Source organism: Microcaecilia unicolor, chromosome 11, assembly GCF_901765095.1.
Source record: "Microcaecilia unicolor chromosome 11, aMicUni1.1, whole genome shotgun sequence".
NCBI classification, from domain to species: Eukaryota; Metazoa; Chordata; class Amphibia; order Gymnophiona; family Siphonopidae; genus Microcaecilia; species Microcaecilia unicolor.
In genome coordinates, this window is record NC_044041.1 from 104072292 (window position 1) to 104092518 (window position 20227).

General features: G+C 44.5%; 1 protein-coding gene across 1 annotated transcript in view; it reads right to left on the reverse strand.

Moving 5' to 3' along the window:
- The window catches only part of LOC115479778 (KN motif and ankyrin repeat domain-containing protein 1-like), a 170847-nt gene that overhangs the window by 104985 nt on the left and 45635 nt on the right, over positions 1-20227 (reverse strand). The window contains 1 exon segment of the mRNA XM_030217970.1: positions 10421-10507. The gene's annotated coding sequence lies outside the window, so the exon portion shown is untranslated.

Sequence of the window (20227 nt, forward strand, 5' to 3'; positions counted from 1 at the left end):
GTAGATCCATTAGGTTGGTCATGTAACCCGGTGAGAGGCCAAAAATTATTCTGTAGGCCAGAGAACAGATCTTGAAGGATATGAGCGCCCTGATTAGTAGCCAGTGTAGTTTTTGGAGTAGGGGTCTAGAACCATGGTTTGGATCATGCTGCGGAATACATCTCTTGGGAAGTATTGTTTTATATGTTTAAGTTTCCACATTGTGTGGAACATTTTCTTCATAGTGGCCGTAGCCTGGTTTTCGAGTGATAAGTCACGGCCTATGGTGATTCCTAGGATTTTCAGATTGTCTGAGATAGGGAGAGATGATCCCAAGGTGTTGATGGTTTTGAAACGTTCAGTAGTGTGTGGAGATGAGCGTATTAGGCAGTGTGTTTATTCCCTGTTCAGTTTCAGCTTGAAGGCTGATGCCCAGGATTCCATGGTGTTCATGCTGCTTGTGATTGTGGAGGTAATTTCTGACAGGTTATTTTTGAAGAGGATATACATTGTGACGTTGTTGGCATAGATGAAGGGGTTAAAGCCTTGTTTGGATAGGGACCTGACTAGCGGGACCATATCAGCACTTAACTGGCCAAGTGCTGACTCCGCTCTCAGAACACCCTCAAAATTGCCAGTTTTGAGTTCAGTGTTAACTGGTTATTTTCAGCAGCGTTAACCGGTTAAGTACCGCTGAAAAAAGCCAGTTATACCTGAACAGGTAATTTAATCGGTCAGGAGACATTCTGGCTAGTTAAACTGCGTTATCGACCTCTTAGGCTCCTAAATTTGGCTGAACATAGGGCATGCATTTACGAGCCTAACCTAGGAGCATACATTTAGGAGCTCAGTTTTTTAATGAAGCTTTGCTCAGATTCCCTAGGTGTTTTGTTTTCTTTTGACCTCATTCAAGGTCATCAGTATCTATCCAATGAAATAAACAAAATTGTATCGCAGATTCTAGCTGCGCCTTAACAAGACTTTTGCAGGGACAAGGGAAGACTGCGGCTCTCCATGCACTTGCACAGAAAGATCTGCTATGTCCTGCAAATTAACAGCAGACTCTGTAACTTGAATTTAAGCTGATTATTGTTTAGGAATTTTTGCTATTTTGTGATCCAGGTGTATGACTTTCCATTTAGCTACACTGAGCCAAGGAGACACTGGCCCACCCATTTTTCCAGTTAGCCACATGCCTCCCTCCTTTTCTCAGCCTTTCACTGTGCAATCTAGCAATTCAGTGCAATATCAAGCACAGTGCCATCAAGAGCCATTTTTTTCACCCCTTTTCCCAAACCACTTAGGGGTCCTTTCACTAAGTTGTGGTAGAAAGTTGTCATAGCATACACTTATGAAGCTTTTTCTTAGTTGCTAAGGCCATTATTACTGCAGCAGGAAAATGGCCGCTTTCGCTTTTCTATTGTTTCTATTAATGGCTATGCTGTAATGTTGTTTCTATTAATGGCTGTGCTCTAATGTTCACAAATATATCTAGCAAGAGATACTCTTTTCAGGGTCTAACTTGCAAAATAATTAAGAAGCGTGAGGAGGAAAAAAAGCCTCGAGAAGCTTCCAGCATAATTTAGCAGCGGGAGCAGAACTGCTTCATCATCGGCTTAAAAAACCTCCTACTTTAGCATTGTAACGCCCCTTAATATTGAGCCAAAACAGATTTATATTAGTCCAGAACAGTTTTGTATTGTTTGCACTCCCTATCTAATGCAGAGTAATATATATTGTAGTGACTTTCAGCATTCACTTAGCTTCTTATGGTGCTTCCTTTTCCACGAGTAGAGACCAGCATTTCGTCAGCCTCCTTCAGGGTCTGGCGGTCAAAAAGTTATATAGCAATGTACCTCCGCACGTATCTTAGATTTTTTGCTCTAATGTTGCCGTGAGCACATGGCCATTAAAAAGAATTAGTGCAGGAGCATTTCCCAACACCGATTTTGTATCGGTAAAGGCTCTCGCGGTAATCCTGCACTAACTAGTTAGCATGCGGTAATGCGGACATGCTAACTGATTGGCACAGGCACACCCACTCTCCGCTCCCCCAGTCATGCCCCCTTCAACAAAAATGATAAAATATTTTTACCATACGAGTAGCACATGCAAATTTGGAACTTACCACAGGATGCTGGACTGCATCCCGCAGTAAGCCATTTTAAGCTGCGGTAAACGTACTAGTGCTTACCGCAGCCTAGTACAAGGACCTCTTAGCATGCTGTGAGGAGCAAGAATTTCAATACAGATTCTTATAATGCATCTGCATGCCTTTTGGTCCTTACCCCATCAGTGAAAGTTAGTCTTAGCAAAATTCAAACGCATAATGTTCACAGTCCCCATCCATTCCACCCATCTCTACAAACTACTTCAAAGAGGTTTATTAGGTTCACATGACATGATCAGTCTGCAGTTCTGCAAAAACACCATCATTAGGTGTATCTTCCTTTCATGATGATTCAACGTTTTCAACAATGGACTCAAAAAGCAGCAAGAGTTCTAAAAGCCAAAACACTAAAGACCCATGAGAAAAGTTGCAGTTAAATTTCCCAGTAAAGGATTCCAGAAAGGACGTTAAGTATAACCTTTCAGGGCTATCTACAAAGGTTTTTAAAAAAACCTGGCACTGTGTTGAAACATGGGATCCTCAGAAAAATTAACAGCAAAACAACAGTGTGTGTCGTTTTAAATCCCAAGTGGTCACCCGTTTGAAAATCACCCAAAGAAAAGCATTGGTGGGAATAACGACACCTAACATATCAAAAACCTAAATTTGTTTCCTATTTTGAATCAAACATAAGGGCCTTGGGGGGGCCCAAAGGTGGACTGGAGGGTCCAGTGTTCTTTCTTTCTTCCCCCCCCCCCCCCCCCACCCCAGCCACCACAATAAAATATTACCTTTGCTGGTGGGGATGCCAAGCCCTACCAGTCAAAGATGTTTCCTGCATGAGTCCTGCCTGTGCTGTATGAGCAGCACTTAATTCAGCAGGCACACTTTGGCCGCTAATGCTGGGTCTCTCATGCCTGCTCAGTTCAGTGACTGCTTCAGCTGCTAATGCCAGCTCTCTCATACATGCTTAGTGACTGAAGCGCACCTGCTGAATTAAATGCTGCTCATTTAGCACAGGCAGGGCTCATTCAGAAGACATCTTCACTGGCGGGGCTTGGTAAATCAGCCAGCCATGAAAGCAGAGGGGGCCCGAGCCAAAGGTGAGGGGTCCCAGGCCCCTGAGGTCCTCCCCCACCCATGGCTATGCCACTGGATAGACATCTCAAAATGCACATTATTATAGAATACATCGGATCTGCGCCTAATTTAGGCATCAGGATTTATATCACGTAAAACATGGCCTAAATGGATGTGACCAAATTTGGTCATGTGGCGAGCCACTCAGTGTATTTTATTTACTACGTGGAAATTTAAATCTATTATATAAAATATAAGTGTACTTTAGAGAATACGCCTAGGTGCAATTTTTTCCGCAAGGAATTTTCAGGTGTCAAATATAGAATCTGGCCCTTAGTGCTGAAAATCAATGCTAAGCTCCTAACTTTTTTCTCTACCCTCAGTCTGTCCACTGTTCCCACCCACTTTTTACACTATAAAATGTAGGAACCTAGTGGAATTAGACATAAATTAAGGAACTTAGCCCTAGCAAATGTTCAAAGAAAGAAGTTTAGGATCCTCAGTCTCAAAGATAGGAGCCTAAACTTTTTTTTAATATAAGTTACATATTTAAACTAAAGCTTTACCAGTACCAAATAGAACAATTCAGGCCCCCGAAAGACAGAGCCTGGCCCGGGATAGGGCCGCCGCTGTCACCCGCCACCCCCTCCCCACTCGGGATGCAGCCGCCACCTCCCCTTCCCCTATCAACTCGGGACCGAAGAGGTTAGATTCTAATCTCCTTGCTCGGGACACTGCTGCCCCCACCACCCCTCACTCGCTTACTCAGGCCACCACCATTCCCTGCCCTCTACTTTCCTATGTCAGTGCATCTGCTCCTCCCCAGCCTCCAAGGGGGCCCGGCGCCGGGATCTGTCTCTCTCCTGCTCCTGCGTACCATGACCAGGTTATCATGTTAACGCAATCACCCGGGTCCCTCTAACTCTATAAAAGTCACCAAAAATTGCATGCACAAATTTGGGCACATGCCCAATTTGCGCACACAATTTAATCGAATAACGAGCTATTTAGCATCAATAATTGGCTTTTTAACAAGCAATTATTGGTTCTAATTAGATTTAGTTGACTTTTAGACATGTAAATTTAGGTGCAAGAACCTTGCCTAAAATTTATATGCAATCTGAAAAAGGGGGGCGCAGAAATAGGAGGGTCATGGATGTAACAGATCATTCCCAACGCGCCGACAATTTTAGCTCGTGCTAAAAACATGAGCGCGCCTTAGTAAAAGACGCCCTTTAAGCGTGGCTAATAGAATACTGCTTTTTTCTGTGATTTTTTTGGCGACATATATAGAAACTAGCCCTTTGTGACTATCCGATGGCGAAGGGCAACCTCACCCCTGAAAACATCGCTCCTATGGTGGCCCCAGGAGCAGTTCACGGCTAGCTGCTTGTAGGCAGCAGAGACGAGAGAGAGATGAAACTATTTCAATTGCCAATTATTATTACCTTCCTAGTTTGAGGGTTAAGAGGTGCCCCGGATAATTCAGTTCCCAATGAGGAATTCAACTTAACCCAGTTTTTGGAATCCTCTGATGGTGACATTAAAACTAGGGCTATTTTGTTGGTGAACTTTGTAACACAACAGGATAAATCTATGGTTTTGAGAACATATTTTTAAAAGAAAGAGATACAATTTTGTGGTCAAACTGCTCATGGCGTTTTTAGATGTGGCTAAAGCAACCCAACTCTGTTGTATAATGTTTCTTCAGCTGAAACCCAAATTGCTTTCATTAGAACATAAGAACATAAGATTAGCCATATTGGGTCAGATCAATGGTTCATCTAACCCAGTATCCCATTTCAAAACAGTGGCCAAGCCAGGTCACAAGTACCTGGCAGAAACCCAGTTATTAGCAATATTCCATGCCACCAATCCTGGAGCAAGCAGTGGCTTCCCCATGTCTGTCTCAATAGCAAACTATGGACTTTTCCTCCAGGAACTTGTCCAAACCTTTTTTTAAACCTAGATACGCTAACCGCTGTTACCACATCTTCCGGCAAAGAGCTCCAGAGCTTAACTATTCGATGAGTGAAAAAAATTTCCTCCTATTTGTTCTAAAAGTATTTTCGGGTAACTTCCTTGAGAGTCCCCTAATCTGTACTTTTGGAACCACAGACACGGTGAGGAAATGGAGATGCTTTGTGTGCCTGGGATATGGTTTAAACCAGATGGTTTATGGGTGTGGATTTTTTTCCCTTCTTATTTTTTTTATAATTCTTGTAGTGAATCCTTTCTGCTCTTCATTTTTGGGAGCTAGAAAGTGGCATTAGAACTATATTTTCTTGGATGGTTTATGATGGTTTTTCAAAACATAATCTGTGCTGTTTATACTTAAAATTGTTTTGATACTGCTGTATCTTATATTTTAAATAAAAAAAAAATATTGGTGGGAAAATAATAATCCAACATATGCGAGGCCTCTATTCAAAAGCTTAAATTTTCTGTCAAACATAGGAGCCTAAGGGGGGGGGGGGGGGGGGGGGTGGCAGTGGTGTGCTGGAGCAGGCTCTCACAGGCTCTCGAGAGCCGTTTGTTAAGTTTTTAAGAATTTTGGGAGCCGGTTCTCCATGGCTACTTTAACAAATGGATCCCAAAATGTGGGCTTGGGCCCCTCCTTAATTCTCTTTTACTTTGCTGGCGAGAGAGAGCCCCCTGTTAACAATTTACCAGCACACCCCTGGGGGGTGGTGACATTATCAAAGTGCAGTAAAAGTCGGATTTTTACCACACCTTAATTTACTGAAAGAGTTAGCAACCGGTGGAATTTCAGTACCGCAGGTTACTGACTCCAGTGGCATAAGAATAAGACTACTTCTACCATCCCAGCAGCATTCAGACTGCAAAGCTACGGCCCGATGTTCTCACTAGCATCTTAAAGGGGCTATCTGTGCTGTCACAGTTCCCCTAAACAGACCCCCCGCCCCAATTAGGCCACCCCAAACAGAACCCCCCCCCACCCAGACCCCACAATAGATCCCTCCCTCAAAGACCCCCACTCCCAATGAGACCTTCGATCAGGCCCCCTGAGTATTCTCCTCCCCCCCCCCCCCCCCCACTTGTCCCCTCTTTTGCCTCTCTGGGCTTATTTTTTTTTATCCCTGACGGTTCGGTGGGTTTTGGAGCAGAAGCTATCCTCAGTCACCTCATGCCCCTTCCTGTGCCAGGTTCAAAATGGTGCTGGTGACCTCTAGAAATAGTCTCACAGTAGTACTGCTAGGGTTCAATACTACTGCTAGGGGTCACTGGTACCATGTTAAACCTGGTGCTGACAAGGGCAGGAGTACAGGCCAACCAAAACCAGGTTTTTGAAATTAGGCTGAAACTAAATCTGAGGCCAAAAGTCATTGCTGGTTTTGGCCAAAACTGATGCTGAAACCGAAACTGGCCCAGTCCGGCCCCCTCCCCACAAAACAGCGTCCATTCCCTCCCCTTTTGACCAGACTGAGCCTTCCTTAAACCCTGGTGGTCTAGTGGCCTAACCAAGCCAAGAGCGAACATAAGAACGTAAGAATAGCCATACTAGGTCAGACCAACGGTCCATCTAGCCCAGTATCCTGTTTCCAACCGTGGCCAAGCCAGGTCACAAGTACCTGGCAGAAACCCAAATAGTGGCAACGCTCTATGTTACAAATCCCAAGGCAAGCAATAGCTTCCCCATGTCTGTCTCAATAGCAGACTATGGGCTTTTCCTCCAGGAACTTGTCCAAACCTTTTTTAAACCCAGATACGCTAACCGCTGTTACTACATCCTCCTATTTGTTTTAAAAGTATTTCCATGTAACTTTCTTGAGTGTCCCCTAGTCTTTGTACTTTTGGATTGAATAAAAAAATCTACTCGTTCTACACCACTCACCATTTCGTAGACCTCAATCATTTTTCCCCTCATCCGTCTCTTTTCCAAGCAGAAGAGCCCTAACCTCTTTAGCCTTTCCTCATACGACAGGAGTTCCATCCCCTTTATTATTTTGGTCCCTCTTCTTTGAACATTTTCTAATTCCACTATATCTTTTTTGAGATATGGTGACCAGAACTGAATGCAATACTCAAGGTGAGGTTGCACCATGGAGAGATACAGAGGCATTACAGTATTTTCGGTCTTATTCACCATCCCTTTCCTAATAATTCCTAATATCCTCTTTGCTTTTTTGGCTGCTGCTGCACACTGAGTAGAAGATTTTAGTATATTATCTACAACAACACCTAGATCTTTTTCTTGGGTGCTGACTCCCAAGATCGACCCTAGCATCAGGGTTCCAATGTGCATCAATTTGCATTTGTCCACATTAAATTTCATCTGCCATTTGGATGCCCAGTCTGCTAAAGGTCACAGTAGCCATTTCGAGATTGGAGCCAGCATAGGCGGGAGTTCTAGCGGGGGTCCGTTGGAGCAGCAGTGATGCCCATTCATTCCTGCCTATGCTCACAGCCGCACTCAATATAGCGGCCACGACCTTTTACCCTATTCTCACAGTAACATGTGTCTACGGTGAAAGTCATGGCCACCATATTGGATACAGCCATAGCCATGGGCAGGAGTAAATGGGCATTGCTCCTGCTCCAAAAAACTCCTGCTAGACCACCAGGAATTCAGGTAGGCCAGAGGGGGCCTTTAGAGAGTGGGGAAGGCTCACAGGGCCATTGGAGAGGAAGGAGAAACTGCAGGAAAGATGAGGGAAATGTCTGCTCTTGTCGCAAGAAGGGGGCCCAGAAAATGTTTGTTTTGTGTTATCTCCCATGATGACAAAAAGGGGGGAACCTGTGAAGAAAACAAACATTTCCTAAACAATACAAGAAATGGCACAAAATGAAACATTTCTGGGAAAGGGAAAGGGGGGTGGGATTTTATATACTACTTTTCTGTGGTTACAGTCAAAGAGATTTACATATTATGGACCAGATTCTATATACCATGCCTACAAAAACAGCACCAAAATGAAACAAGTCTAAACTTCTGTGCGGTTTATAGAAGACACCAAGAGTCCATCCGCGCAACTAAATTTAGTTGTGGGCAGTTACGCCAAGTAAAACTTGATGTAAATGCCAATGCCTAAATTACACTCCCATGGCCACACCTACTTTTCAACTATGTGACTTAGAATTTATGCGCATCATGTTATAGAATATGCTTAGATAGTTCTATGTGTAAATTCTAATTAATGCCAATTAGTGTTAATAATTGATTGTTAAGTGGCAATTATAAACACTGAATGGCTTGTTAACTAATTCTCGGTGTGTCAAATGAGAGGAAGCCCATTCTATTCCTATGGGCTTCCTCTCATTTTCATTTACCACGCAGGAATCACTAGCGCTGGATTTGCATGCGAAATTTAAGTCATGCTATATAGAATCCAGAGGTATATGTGCAGGTACTTTTTTTTTTTGCACTTGGGGCAATGGAGGGTTAAGCGAATTGTCCAGAGTCACACGGAGCTGTAAAGGGAACTGAACCAAGTTTCCCTGGTTCTCAGGCCACTGCACTAGGCATTAGGCTATTCCTCGACTCCTTTTTGCTGCCCATCCCTAAAAATCTAGAGCCCCAAGAGCAATCAAACAAAAGACAAAGACAGGATGTTCAAAAACCTGGCTCATACAAGGTATTAGTCAAATCAAGACTAACTTCTCTAATAAAGTCAGACTTTTCAAAACTTACGGATTAGTATTCAACCACTGAGGTCACCGTTGTTCTTAAACACTGCCCACAGCAGTTAAAGAAAACATGGCTGCATTTAGATTGCAGCCAGCGCTGACTACTTGGTATTTGGAAGGGAGTGTATACTGATGTTAGTTTCAATGGATGTTGTTTTTAATTGTCTCTGTTTGTTTTACTTCCCTATCAAATTTTGTAGATCCTTTTGTTAAACTTTTAGATTTGTTTGTAAACTGCTTCAGTCTGCTTGAATGTGAAAACGGTATATCAAATCACGAATAAATAAATAAATAAATTCTTTCATTCATTAATTGCCATCAGTACCAGGGCTATTCAGATAACGTCAGCTAAAGCATTTATCAGGATAATAACAGCCATTAACAATGGCTTTGAATATCAGGCCTTTATTTTTAACAATATATAGATATAGATGTATAGGGGCCCTTTTAATAAGTCGCGTAGGTGCCTGCGTGCACCCAACATGCGTGCCAATTTGGAACTACCGCATGGCCCAGGCGGTAATTTCATTTTTTACGTGCGTCCACTATGTGCGCCGGTAATAGGCATTGTACGTGCACTGACGATTACTGCCTGGTTAACACGTGAGATCTTACCGCTAAGCCAATGGGTGGTGGTAAGGTCTCAGGCCCAAAATGGACGCACGCAAATTTTAATTTTGCCGCACGTCCATATTCTTAAAAAAAAAAAAAGGACTTTTTTGCAGGTTCATTGAAAAATAGACCTACGCGCGTCCAATACACGAGTCTACACCAGTGCAGGCCACTTTTCGGCACACTTTTAAAAGGACCCCATAATAAGGCAGACTGCCTCAGCATTTGGCATTAACTGGATAGCACTGTCGGGTTAGTGCTGGGGTAGTCCGGGGGCAGAGATATGTTTTATCTAAGCAATATTTTTATTCTTTTGTAAGGATCCTATATAATAATTCTCACCTCCAACATTCTGACTTGCCTGGGACCGTGGCTCAATCCGAGTTGGTCTGCTAGGCTCCGTAGATCAGGCTGACATCACCATAGCCATTATGATGTCAACTTCAGAACCCGGGGGGGAAAAAAAACATGCCTCGTCGCTGGACATGGGTGGCTGGAGGGGGGGCAGGGGAGAGAGGAAGGTCACTGGACATGGGTGGTTGCAGGGGGGCAGGGGAGAGAGGAGGGTGGCTGGACATGGGTGGCAGGAGGGGGGGCAGGGGAGAGAGGAGGTTCGCTGGACATGGGTGGCTGCAGTGGGCGCAGGGGGAGAGGAGGGTCGCTGGACATGGGTGGCTGCAGGGGAGCCAAAGAAAACCTTGCTAGCGCCCGTTTCATTTGTGTCAGAAACGGGCCATTTTTACTAGTTGTATAATAACAGTTAAACATCTCACAGTATCACAGGGAAATGTTCGGCTCCAACAGAACTGTTTCAACTTTAAATTACTATTCTCTATCCTTCAGTCTTATTCCCTGCCTATTTGCTATTTTCCTGTAAGTACTATAAAGTAGATCAGATATTACAGCTTGTAGCTTTTTGAATGCTGTCAAGTGGAAGTCATCAATTACTGGAGCCTTATTACTAATTAGTGTTGCTTGAAATTTTCTTACTGTGTTTATGTCTCAGTTCACCTCCGATAAATGATTAGCCCAGCTGAATTGGTATTTGCATCTTCTTCCTCTATGCCCTCTTCATCTCTGGGAGGAAACAGAATTTGGGGGATTAATTTTCAAACTGTCCATGTGAAAAAAATGTCTCTTATAAAATTCTGTTAAGGGTATATGCAATCTGCATGTAGGTAATCCCAGGGGAGTAGTTTTGACAGAGCTGGGGTAAAGTTGTCGGGATCAATATTCAAAGTGATTTAACCAGTCAGAAAAGGCTCCTGGATGGTTAAATTATCTGTTCAGGACTAACCGCTACTTTTCAGCGGCACTTAATTGGTCAGTGTCACTGAAAATAACCAGTTAGCAGCTATTTTAGGGCATTCCAGGGCACAGCTGGCACTTGGCCGGTTAAATGCCAATATTCAGTACTGAACGAACCAGGTTAACTGCATAAAAGTCAGTCCTATTTTTACACAGTAACCCATAGCTGGTTGAGTGCTGAATATCACACTTAACCAGCTATGCATTAGAAGGCTCCAGAAATCTGGAAATTCAATGCCATTGCCGGACATGGTCCAGCATTGAATTTCCAAATTTAATGCCAGCGGTGGTCAGCAAAACTCTGATTGCCGCCAGTTGAACATCAGGTCCTTCTTGAACATGTGAATGCTATAAAACATGCATGTAACAACAAAGTGGCCACCAAGGTGGAGGAACAGCACAAAACCACTATGATAATTGCAGGGGTAATAAAGAACAGTAGGGTTGTAGGTGGATCTTCCAACAGACACTCATACACTGCACTAGAGCTGGAAGAGTGACGAGGTGTTTTTTTCTCATTGAATTGCCAGTGCTAGGTCCTTCACTCTGTGAGAACAGAAGAATTAGTTGTCATTGAGGGGCATAATCGAACAGGGGCGCCCATCTATAAGGGCGGCCATCTCCATGACAGCCCTGTTAAGCGGCATACCCGACTATATTATCGAAGCAAGATGGCCAGCCATCTTTCGTTTTGATAATACAGTCGGGGCCGGCAAAATCTCAACATTTGGGCCGCCCTTAGAGATTGCTGGCGTTAGAGATGGCAGCCATTGGTTTTCGCCGATAATGGAAACTTATGGCGTCCATCTCAAACCGGGCCAAATCCAAGCCATTTGGTCATGGGAGGAGCCAGTATTTGTAGTGCACTGGTCCCCCTCACATGCAGGACACCAACCGGGCACCCTAGGGGGCACTGCAGTGGACTTCACAAATTGCTCCCAGGTGCATAGCTCCCTTACCTTGGGTGCTGAGCCCCCCAACCCCCCCCCCCAAACCCACTCTCCACAACTCTACACCACTACCATAGCCCTTAAAGGGTAACGGGGGGGGGCACCTAGATGTGGGTACAGTGGGTTTCGGGTGGGTTTTGGAGGGCTCACATTTACCACCACAAGTGTAGCAGATGGGGGGGATGGGCCTGGGTCCGCCTGCCTGAAGTGCACTGCAGTACCCACTAAAAACTGCTTCAGGGACCTGCATAGTGCTGTGATGGAGCTGGGTATGACATTTGAGGCTGGCATAGAGGCTGGCAAAAAATGTGTTTTAATTTTTTTGGGGGGTGGGAGGGGGGTTGGTGACCACTGGGGGAGTAAGGGGAGGTGACCCCAATTCCCTCTGGTGGTCATCTGGTCATTTCGGGCACCTTTTCGAGGCTTGGTCGTGAACAAAAAGGGACCAAGTAAAGTCGGCCAAATGCTCGTCAGGGCCAGCCTTCTTTTTTCCATTATCGACCGAGGATGGCCATCAATTAACCACGCACCCGTCCCACCTTCGGTACACTGCCAACAAGCCGCCTTGAACTTTGGCCGTCCCTGCGACGAAAAGCAGTTGAAGCCGGCCAAAATAGGCTTTCGATTATACCGATTTGGCCGGCCTTAGGAGAAGGCCAGCCATCTCTCGATTTCTGTTGGAAGATGGCCACCCTTCTCCTTCGAAAATAAGCAAGATTCTTACATATAAGCAGACCCTTGAAGCAGGTCTTTGTGCTGAACACGGTCCCATGTTGAGTCTTAGCAACTTTTTCAATACATACATCTTGTGACCCCCACAGTGTACAAGTGTCTGTTGGAAGATCCATCTACAATCCTACTGTTCTTTATTACCCGTAAAATATTTATTTATTTATTTATTTATGATGACACTTATACCCCACATTATACAATAATGAATTGTTTCAATGTGGCTTACAATAGAGGTGAGAGGTTGTAAACAGGAGGCTATCGAAGAACTCACAGTTTATGTTTTATATTAGGGCGTGAATTACTGGCTGAGTCCATCTAATTACATATTGAGGGGCCCTTTTACTAAAGCCTGTAGGCGCCTATGCGTGTACAATGCAAATCAAATTAGAACTACCACCCGGCTACCGAGTGCCCTGGGTGGTAATTCAAATTTTTACGCGCATCCAAAATGCGCAGCAGAAAATAATTTCTATTTTCTACCGTGTGGTGCTAACCGGGTGGTAATCGGCGGTGTATACACAGACGATTACCGCCCAGTTAACACATGAGACCTACTACTAAGTCAATGGGTGGCGGTAAGGTCTCAGGCCCAAAATGGACTCACGCCAATTTTTATTTTGCTGCACATCCATTTTTGGCCCCCCCAAAAAGGCCTTTTTTGCAGGCGCACTGAAAAATGGACCTGCGTGCATCCAATACATGCGCCTACACCAGTGCAGGCCATTTTTCAGCGCACCTTAGTAAAAGGCACCCTGAGTGATTAGTTCTATGTGTGAATGGACGATCAATAGATTGATCCTTTGGGAGTTCTTAATAGAGGAAATCATTTTAGTATTAGAGGTGGGGGATGAATTCCCGTTTGGACATTGCAACGGTTGTTTGGTTTAAGAGTTGTTGGATTCGTTGGTTTATGTAGTTTTTTTTGTGTGTACATGTACATGCATTCAATATGCAAACCTATTACATCTTCTTTACAGCATGTATAAATTTGTATGGGAGAATCTGTGCTACTAGGAGTTATTGTAAGGGCCTGTGCTGCTTATATAAAATAATATCAAGAAAGTACCAATAAGAGGCGTGAAAATAGACAAAATAGCTTCACATAAATACCTCAAAACACTTTCCCAAAAATTACACTTTCTATAAAATGGTACTCCGAATGACATAAATAATTTAACTCAAAAAGTATAGAACCACCATACCAGGAGCTGGGAGCATTTGTTTCGCTGTGCATTTCATACCTTTCAAAGCCTACCTGAAATATAATCATTGGTCCATATATTCGATAATCGGTCCAATACAAAACAATCCTCTTTACCATAACACGGAATATAAGACTTTTTCAATAAACAATAAACAAATGCCAAAGAAGAAAAAATACTTAGCTTGAAAATAATACTTTCACAGCTCACAACACCGAAATGATCACATTTTGAGCCTTCTGCCCTGCGTCAAGGTATGTACTCTTTTAAAAAATATTTAATTAAAAAAAAAGAATCCTTATGAGTTTCATCAGTGAGGGTAACCCTTTTGAGTTTCATTTACAGTGGACATTACAAAGGATTGTTACCCCCTGACGCAGCTTCGGCGAAACAGGGAATCTCTGTTGGGTATCTGGATTTGTGGACATGCTCTGGTTAAACTCTACAGTGGATGAGAAGATAAGTGAAGTATAACATGTGACTAGCATGGTTTTGTTTGAATGGTGACTATATTTTTGATTTCCTGTGGGATATATATGCGTTTTGATGCTTTGAAATACTTTGAGCACCTTGTTGAAGTGGAGTTTTTTCAGTCCTGTGATGGTGAGCTGTCCTATGCCCTATAACTTTGGTTGGCTGGGTGGCTTTACTGAAGCTTTTTTCTCCACTCTGTTGTGAGTGCTTAAATGTTTTTCTCTTCCAGTGTATTAGTAAAAAGGCCCTCAAATGCCTTAAAAATCTTGCAATCCTCGTATCATTATTGCCAGCAGCTCCAGGGTCAAAATAAATAATAACAGTGAGAGGGGACAGACCTGATGGGTCCCATGCTGAAGTAAAACAGGGTGTGTAAAATGATCCTTAATCAGCAACTGGGCCTCCAGAGCACCATAAAGAAGTTGAAGCCAGCCCCCAAAACCCCAAAACAGCCCAGAACAAATAGTCCCAGTTCTCTCTATCAAATACCTTTTCAGCATCTAGATTGGCTAACACAACAATGCTCGAACAATATCGGTTGAAGAATACCCTTTAGCATACTAAGGGTGGGGCAGTGGGGGGCGGTATGTCCCAGGTGCAGGCAGCAAGGGAGTGCCCTGAGCATTCGCATGGCTGCTGGATCTGCCGGTCCCCCACCCTGGAACAGGAAGTTGAAGTCAGAGGGGGTGGGGGACCAGCAGAACTAGCAACCACGCAAATGCTCAGTGTACCCTCTTGCTTGGAGGAGGAGGTGCTCCGCCCAGAGGGAGGACTGCTCCACCCCGGGTGGCAACGAGAGTAGGTACGCCACTTAACATACCTACCAGACAATCTCTGTCTGATCCAAGTGAATTAAATCAGGGCCACCAAGAGACTGAGCCAGGCCCAGGGCAGGGCCACCCCGGTCGCCGCCACCCCTGCCCAAGGATCGCCACCCTGCAAATACTTTGGCTGGCAGGGATCCTGAGGCCCCACCAGCAGAAGAGGCCTTTCTCCAGCACTGCTCTTTCCTCTGCCGCTTTGCCTGCCCCAGCAGTTGCTTTTCTCTCACATTGCATGCTCTGTTTCAAAACTGAGCATGAATGGCCTGAGGGCTCAGCAGCTGCTTGGCGGTCAATGCAAGGGGGGCCCAGCGCCGGAGTTTTCTCTCTCCTGCTGTCGGGACGCAATCACCTGGGTCCCATCAGGAGCAGGAGCGAGAGACCCCAGTGCTGGGCCCCCCTTGGAGGCCCGGTCCCAGGGAATTTTGCCCCCTCCGCCCCTCTCTCGGCAGCCCTGAATTAAATGTGGCAGGAACACATTCAACCTCGCAGCCAGGATAGAAGTCAAAATTTTAAAATCTTGATTTATCAGTGAAATGGGTCTATACACACTTACTAGTTCTGAGTCTTGACCCGGTTTGAGCAGAACTCTGTTCTGATAGTGACCCATTACTCTCTTTTCCACCAGTTTAGAAACATCAGCCTCATGGGATCTACTCTTAGATCACTCAAAAATAAGTTTCACTTAAAAATCATAACCCACAGAAGGCATATGTTATATTTTTTAATGTGAATACAAATACAGGAGGTCTGTTACTAAGCCGCAGTATCGTTTTTAGTGCGAGCTAATGATTAGCACACGTTAAACACTAGTGACCCCAGTATATTCCCATGGGCGTCTTTAGTGTTTAGCGCATGTTAATCATTACAGCGCTAAAAATGCTACTGTGGCTTTTTAAAAGACCCCCACAGTGAGGAAGAAAAAGGCTCCAGAACCCCACGTGAGCAAAACTGTTAGCTCTTACACTAAAAAAGGTAATAACTTCACAGGTTTCAAAACCTCCTCATACCGTTTTTTATATAAATGATCTTGTTTCCTGAAATAAAGTGTATTCATCAAACTCTAATACAGCGTTGTCATTGATGATATGTTGACCCTCTGCTCGGTGTGTGGCAGCGGCTAAGAAAGCAAATAGAATGCTAGGTATTATTAGGAAAGGAATGGAAAACAAAAATGAGGATGTTATAATGCCTTTGTATCGATCCATGGTGCGATCGCACCTCAAATATTGTGTTCAATTCTGGTCACTGCATCTTAAAAAAGATATAGCGGAATTAGAAAAGGTACAGAGAAGGGTGACGCAAATGATAAAGGGGATGGGATGACTTCCCTATGAGGAAAGGCTAAAGAGGCTAGGGTAGTGGGTAGAAACACCCCAGGCACACATGGCCATGCGATGAGGAGCCCTTACCGTCACCCACTGAGGTGGCGATAAAGGCTCCCGCGCTAACCCGGCGATAATCGGGCAGTGTGCAGCGATGCCCAATTACCGCTGGGTTATCGCCACGCAAGCCATTTCTGGGAGTTTTCTTTTTCCCCCCCAGAAATGGCATGAACTTGGGGCGGGACTACCGCCGGCCCAATGCGGCCACTGGTGGTAGTCCTGAAAGGCCAGTGGCGGTAGTCCAGAAAGAGCAAGTGGCAAGCCTGGTTGGACCCCTAAGAGTGGAAACACTGAAGAATTCCATAAGAGCAGAGTTAAACGAATCGGGACAAACTCTATGACTGACCTGGGCTCAAATGCTCAAGTCTGCATTAGACCAACGATTCAACAAGAACAGGTTTCCTTGCACAGGCCCAAAGCTGGTGGCCTGTGAACTCTAAACCCCCAAACCACTGGTGTCAGTGCAAAACAAGCTTTAGACTGCCTTAGTCCCTTAATCTGAAGAGGAGCCATTTATGGGCAAGTCTGCCCTGACCCTTTATATACTTTAACCCTGCTCCCCTCCACCTGATCCACTCCCACACTTCTCTATTGTGTTCAGTTTTGGAGGCCAAATCCTGCTAAGGATGTAAAAAGACTTGAAGCAGTCCAAAGGAAGGCAAAAAAAAATGGTATGGGGTTTGCGCCAAAAAATGTCTGAGAAGAGACTGAAAGACCTGAATATGTATATCCTAGAGGAGAGGAGGGACAGGGGAGATATGATACAGACATTTAAATACCTGAAAGCTATTAATATAGAAACAACTCTTTTCCAGAGAAGGGAAAACAGTAAAACTAGAGGACATGAATTGAGGTTGCGGGATGGTAGACTTAGGAGTAATGTCAGGAAATTCTTTTTCACGGAGAGGGTGGTTGATGCCTAGAATGTCCTCCCAAGGCAAGTGGTGGAGAAAAAAGTGGTGATGGAATTCAAAAAGGCATGGGCTGAACACAGAGGATCTCTAATTAGAAAATGAATGGTATAAAAAACAAAACTTAAATGGCTGCATGTGTGTTTGCATGTTGAATGGCACTTAGATAGCAACTTTGGCTGATGCTGGGCAGGCTTGTACGATCTGGGTCTTATATATGACAATCCGGTTTAGGATGGGCTGGAGAAGGCTTCGACAGAAACTCCAGAAATTTGGAACGTGAGGACAGTGCCAGGCAGACTTTTACGGTCTGTGTCCCACAAATGACAAGACGGATTCGGATAAGCTGGAGTGGGTTTTGACAGCAACTTCAGTAATTGGGAACCTAAGGACAGGGCCAGGTGGACTTCTACGGTTTATGTACCAGAAATGCCAAAGAGAGACAGTGATCGACTGTTTTATATCACATTCATTGTTGGTTTAATCATGACTTGATAATAATGAGTGTGACTGTTGGGCAGACCGGTTGCACCGTTCAGTTCTTTATCTGCCGTCATATACTATGTTACTATTGGGGCTCATTTTTGAAAGAGAGGGACGTCCATCTTTCGACATAAAACGGAAGATGGACGTCCTTCTCTCAGAGACGTCCAAATCAGTATAATCGAAACCCGATTTTGGACGTCTCCACCTGCAGTCCGTCGCAAGGACGTCCAAATTTCAAGGGGGCGTGTTGGAGGCATAGCAAAGGCGGGACTTGGGCATGCCTAACACTTGGACGTCTTTGACCCATAATCAAAAAAAAACAAGGACGTCCCTGACGAACACTAGAACGTTTTCACCCGGACGTGTTTTTATTATGAATAAGGCACAAAAAGGTGCCCAAAATGACCAGATGATCACCGGAGAGAATCGGGGATGATCCCCCGTTACTCCCCCAGTGGTCACTAACCTCCTCCCACCCTCAAAAAACATCTTTAAAAATGTGTCGTGCCACCCTCTATGCCAGCCTCATACTCAGGTCCATGACAGCGCATGCAGGTCCCTGGAGCAGTTTTAGTGGGCACTGAAGTGCACTTCAGACAGGCGGACGCAGGCCCATACCCCCCCTACCTGTTACATTTGTGGAGGAAACAGCAAGCTCTACAAAACCCACCACAAACCCACTGTACCCATATATAAGTGCCCCCCTTCACCCGTAAGGGCTATGGTAGTGGTGTACAGTTCTGGGTAGTGGGTTTTTGGGGGGGGGTTGGGGGGCTCAGCACACAAGGTATGGGAGCTATGCTCCTGGGAGCAAATTATGAAGTCCACTGCAGTGCCCCCTATGGAGCCCGGTTGGTGTCCTGGCATGTCAGGGGGACCAGTGCACTAGAAATGCTGGCTCCTCCCACGTCCAAATGGCTTGCATTTGGACGTTTTTGACATGGACGTCTTTGGTTTTGAAAATTGCCGAAAGTCAGAAACGTCCATGGGACGTCCAAATTTAAGGATTTTAACGTCTCTGACGGTATTTTCCAAACGAAGGATGGACGTCCATCTTTTTTTTTAAATATGGGTTTCCCCGCCCCTGGATTTGGACATTTTGCAAGGACGTCCAAATCGCAACTTGGACGTTCCTTTCGAAAATGCCTCTCTATATGATTCCCTTAGCATTCTTTCAGCTGTTTCTCTCTGCAAGGACTGGAAAGAGATTTAGAGGAATTGCTTCTTTACTGAGTGACTGGTAAATACCTATTGGCAGAAGTGGTAATTACCAAACCAAAGCCAGAATTTAAGCAAATGCAGAGGTTGGTAGTAAGGCTAAAGAAGGAGATGACTGGAGATATAGTAGATTCTATGTTAACATCATGGATGGAGGTAACTAAGCAGAATGAGTAGCAAGTCACAAAGACATAATCTGCTATGTTACGCACTCACTTTTCAGAGCAACAATGAATTTGTTTGTACCAGAATCTGAAGAAGGAAGTGATGTGGTCTCCAAAGCTTATTACTGTACTATCTCTTCATTCATCATACATTGCCTGAGTACAGATTTTCACATCCTAAAATTACCCAATGTTCTCCAGAGCCAACATGACAATTAGACCTCTGTTCTACCAGAAAATTTCTCATCTTTGAAAGAAGTACAGTACCGGCTGATGGACAGCAGAATCCTTAGGCTTCCTCATACATTTTGATTTAATCCTCGGATCAGTACAACTTATCTATCTTTGTCAGAGTATTAAGAGATAACATCCTAAATGCAGTATGAGCTGGGAAGTAGTGTGTCCAAAGAAGGAGTGTCAAAGCACACTGCCTGGCTAGCTGGCTGATTCTCAGGCTTCAAATGGGAACTCATAAAAGCATACAGCAAGGCTTGCACTGTTCATTCTCCCATAAGTCCCTGACCATAAAAACTTATAAAGTCATTTATAGGCTTCACATTTTGCCCTATAACACGGTTTAATTGTGACATCACAATGCATGATATTCAGACTGGAACAATGAACTATTCTTCCTTTGGAGTGCACACATCTGCATGGTCTCATTGTCCAGGTCTCTTGCTCTCCGGGGAGGGGGCTTCATAGTTTGGGAAGCAAAGCATATGTCTGCATAATTTGCTCACAGAAGATATGACACATGGTGCACAATGGCCCAGGCTTTCATACCAGCCAGAGGGGATTTGCACCCTTAGCTTCAGATAGCTGAATGGACAGACACATTATTTTACTGTAAGAACAGAAGGGAATTCCAGTGAACATGCAGGCCAGAGACTTGACAAACAATAACCCTCTTCTTTGGAAATGTATATTCAGAACATGGTTCAGACTACACCACTCTGTATTCTGATTGTTTGATAGCCAGCAGAACTTAAAGAAAGTTGAGGGCCACTTTGCTTGCTGCCAGTTGTGACTACATTATGCAGGGCCTAAGGTCAAAGGCTCCCCACTGGGGTGTACTAGAGATTAAAGGTTTCTTCACATTATCATAATGCTCTTTGCCTGTTAAAGTGAACCGAAATCTGCATGCAC